We start from the raw sequence: 4,583 nt of genomic DNA on the forward strand, positions 1-4,583 counted from the left end.
TCAAGCAACTTAAAGAAGTCCAGACGCTTTTCTTTGCAAGCTCCTTTGACTACGATGACCTGGATGACTGAGAACCTTCACAGACATTTTCTTTCAGCGTGCTTTCTCATTGCTGCCCGATCTGAGCTCATACTCTCTCATACTTGGTGGTGACCTCAACTGCTGGCTGGACCCTGTGTTAGACCAATCCTCCCCGAATCCCTGCACTGTCAGTAAATCTGCTCTTTTCATTTAATCCTTTTTATCGAACTGTGGTGTCTCTGATGTTTGGCACTGTTTACACCCCCACAGAAGAGAGTACTCTTTTTTTTCCACAGGTGCACCACACTTATTGTAGGATCGATTATTTTCTCATTGATAATCAGCTGACTCCATGGGTCCAATCCTGTGAATACCAGATCATAGTAATATCAGACCATACCCCTGTTGTGCTATCAATGAGTTTCCCAGACGTCCCTCAATCCAGACGACACTGGCGTTTTGATTCGACTCTCCTGGCAGATGTAAACTTCCTGGAATTCATGAAAGAACAAATAACCTTGTTTCTTAAAACAAATACTACAGGAGAAACTTCTCGCTTAATAATTTGGGATGCACTAAAAGGCTTTCTCAGGGAACAAGTTATTTCCTGTACTGCTAAAATGAAGAAAAAGGCCTGTATAGAATGACTTGATTTAGTCAACTGAATCAAAGATGTAGACCTGCTCTATGCTAAGTTAAAAAGCCCAGATCTATACAATAAGCACGTGGAGCTTCAGACTAAATTTGATCTCCTCTCAACGCACTCAATTGAACGTCAGCTCCTGAAGAATAAGAGTTTGTTTTATATTCATAGCGACAAATCGGGTAGGATGCTTGCCAGCCAGTTAAGGGGCTTCCAGGCAAAACAACATATCACAAAGATTAGAACGGCTAATGGTAATATCACTTCGGACCCTTCCAAAATTAATGATACGTTTAGGACTTTTTACTCCCAACTTTACACCTCTGAATTCCCGCAGGAAAGCACCTTAATGGATAACTTTCTAAAACCTTTGAATGTACCTATGCTTTCCTGTGATAGTAAAAACAGATGAACCCATCACACCAGAGGAGCTGAGTGCAGCCATTTCTTCACTGCAGCCTGGAAAATCCCCTGATCATTAAAGTAAAGTAAGTAAAATTTTATTTATATAGCACATTTCTAGATAGAAATCACAAAGTGCTTTACAAGATATAACAGATTATAAAAATAAAAAAAACAAACAAGATACAAACAAAGTTAGCAAAAAGCAATTTTAAAAAGATGTGTTTTTAGCTGCTTTTTAAAAGTAATCAATGAATCAGCGGATCGTAAGTCCTGAGGAAGGGAATTCCACAGTCTGGCGGCCACAGTAGCAAAAGCTCTATCACCCCTAGTTTTCAGTCTCGTATACTGAATGACAAGTAAGCCCTGACTACTCGACCTCAGAGACCTACTAGGGGCATAGGGCTGTAAAAGTTCAATAATATATGGTGGTGCTTGTTGTTGAAGAGCCTTAAAAGTTAAAACCAAAATCTTAAAATGGACTCTAAATTTGACAGGAAGCCAATGTAACTGCATAAGCAACGGTGTTATATGTGAATATTTAGAAGCTTTCGTCAAAAGTCTTGCTGCAGCATTCTGAACGATCTGCAGACGCTCCAAAGAACCTTTGTTTAAACAAGTAAACAGGGAATTGCAATAGTCCAGTCGTGATGAGATAAAAGCATGAATAACAATCTCCAGTTCAGTATAGGATATTATAGAGCTCAATTTAGAAATATTTCTTAGATGATAAAAAGCAAGACCGAACAAGAGATTTAACATGACTATCTAACGTAAGAGCAGGATCAAGGATAATCCCTAAGTTCCTGACAGATGGTTTTACAAACGTTGAAAGAGGACCAAGAGCATTTATTATACTGGGTATATGTCTATCTGGGGCACATAAGAGGACTTCGGTTTTATTTTCATTTAGTTGGAGGAAGTTTTCAGCCATCCAGCCTTTAATGGTTTCCAAGCACACATTTAAAAGCCGCAGCTTAGAAGCCTCTTCCGGTTTAAAAGATATATAGAGTTGGATATCGTCCGCATAACAATGGTAACAAATATCCTCAAAAGGGCTCAAAATGTGCTGGAGAGGGAGTAAATAAACTAGAAACAATAAAGGCCCCAGCACAGAGCCTTGTGGCACACCAAAAGACAGGGACGCAGAAGATGATCTATACTTAGAAACTGCCACAGAAGAATATCGTTCAGAGAGATACGAGGAGAACCATTTCAATGCAGTCCCAGAGACACCGACCCGGTATTTCAGCCTGTTAAGTAAAATATAGTGGTCAACAGTATCAAAGGCCGACGTAAGATCCAACATTAAGAGAACAGAACATTTACCTGCATCGCTTTGTAACAAAATGTCATTAGAAACTCTAAGAAGGGCTGTTTCAGTGGAATGAACTTTACGAAAGCCAGATTGAAATTTGTCGAAAATACTATATTTATCTACAACTGCTGTAAGCTGCTTAGCCACGATCTTCTCTAGAATCTTAGCAATTAACGGAATTTTTGAGATCGGTCTATAATTGCTAGTGAGAGATGGGTCCAGCATAGGCTTTTTTAACAAGGGATGTATAACAGCAGTTTTAAAATAGGCAGGGACTATGCCCGAGGCCAAGGAGGTATTAATTATAGTAAGAATACAGGGACCAGTAGAGTAAAAGACATTTTTGAACAATAATAATTTCCCAGCTCTGGTAGTGAAACAAGTGAAAAACCTTCTAAAACAACAGGCCGAGCTGGCATGGGAACTGACAGCGCAGACGCTGAAAAAGACAAGTTTTTCCTTATGTTGCTAATTTTTTCTAAAAAGAAAGCAAGAAAAGTTTCACAATCTTCAACAGAAGAAATAATGGCAGCAGGTGGAGCAGGAGTAATAATATTAGTAATAGTATCAAATAAAACTTTAGGATTACCTCTGCTCTTTGCAACCAACTGAGAAAAGTAAGCAGCCCTCGCATCTCTAATAGCATTGTTAAAGGAGGCTAAAAGATCCTTTAAATAAAGGAGATGAACATTTAAGCGGGTTTTCCTCCATAACCGCTCAGTTTTACGACAATTACGTTTTATAAGACGAATGTTGTCATTTAACCAGGGTACAGACTTGGAAACAGGCACAGGTCTCATTTTAATCGGACAGATTTCATCTAAGATCGAAAGACAATGATAATTGAATAGATCTATAGAAAAATCAACATCGTTTTGTGGGGATAATGTTAAATTAAAAGCATCAGAGAACTTCCATGCTGAGGAGGAGTTTAAAGTGCGGGAAATAACTGTCCAGATGAACAGGAGACATGGGCTCATAAAAAGACATATTAAAAAAGACACAATAATGGTCAGAAATAAAAATGTCCTTAGAACAAATATAATCAATATTCAGACCCAAAGAAAAAACAAGGTCCAGTGTATGGCCTTTGTTATGTGTGGGGCCAGATACATGTTGGATAAAATGAAAAGAGTCCATGATGCTGGTAAAACCCCTAGCAAAGAGGTCGGACTGATCATCAACATGTATATTAAAATCTCCCACAAGAAGCAATTTAGACAACCTCATAGTAGAGGACAAAAAATCACTAAACTCAGCTAAAAATGAGCTGTTTGGGCCAGGAGGGCGATAAACCAACGCACAGTAAAAAGGATCCTTCTTTCCGATTTTGATAAGCTGCAGTTCAAAAGACAGAAAGTGTCCAACTTTCACTGAACGGCAGTTAAAACGGCTCCGAAATGCCACCGCGAGGCCTCCTCCACGAACAGATCCTCGAGGCTGGCAAATGACAGAGAAGCCATTTGGGCACATTTCAATAGTAGACGAATAATCCGAACCCCGTTGCCAGGTCTCAGTCAAGAACAGGAAGTCCAGATTTTTAGAAACAATAAAATCGTTAAGCACAAATGATTTATTCGTCAAAGATCGGGCATTAAAGAGCGCCATAGACAGCGGGGTGAAAACATTGTTGTTGGAAGAAGCTCGAGTTTCTCGAATTAAAGGGCGTAAATTCTCGGGATCAGAGCCTTCACGTTCATATATTCCACTCACCGAGGGGATGAAAGGCCAGTCGGCAGGAGAGTCTGGATGAACCCTTCTGAGACAACACGGCCTCGGAGAGCCGGGCACCCTATATCCAAGTAGGGCCTTGGGAGACAGATTTCTCTCCATATAGCTGTCATGTGCGTAGGCAACAGAAAACGCCCGACATCGCTTTCATATCAGCCCCCGCCGCCAGAAGAGCCTAAACTTCACCTGGATGCCCGATCTCTTTCCTCTTCTTCTCCGTAGTCTACGGGGAACGCTGAAAGCGCTGGCCGAAGATCCAGTCACAGGCAGAGGGTGGAAGGTACCAAAGGAGTGCGGGGGAAAGTGTGGAGAATGGAAAGTCCCACAAAAGGAAGAAGAAAAAACATCTTTGGCCGTCATTGACGAACGGATGGATAACAGCGTCAGACGATCGTAGACCAAGGCAGCCAGTACATCATTCTGACTGAAAATTCCAGAGAAGTGCTTGTTGCTGCTAAACTAGCGTTT

Source organism: Rhamphochromis longiceps, linkage group LG15, assembly GCF_057381845.1.
Source record: "Rhamphochromis longiceps isolate RC_006_pf linkage group LG15, R_longiceps_female_GT1.1, whole genome shotgun sequence".
NCBI classification, from domain to species: Eukaryota; Metazoa; Chordata; class Actinopteri; order Cichliformes; family Cichlidae; genus Rhamphochromis; species Rhamphochromis longiceps.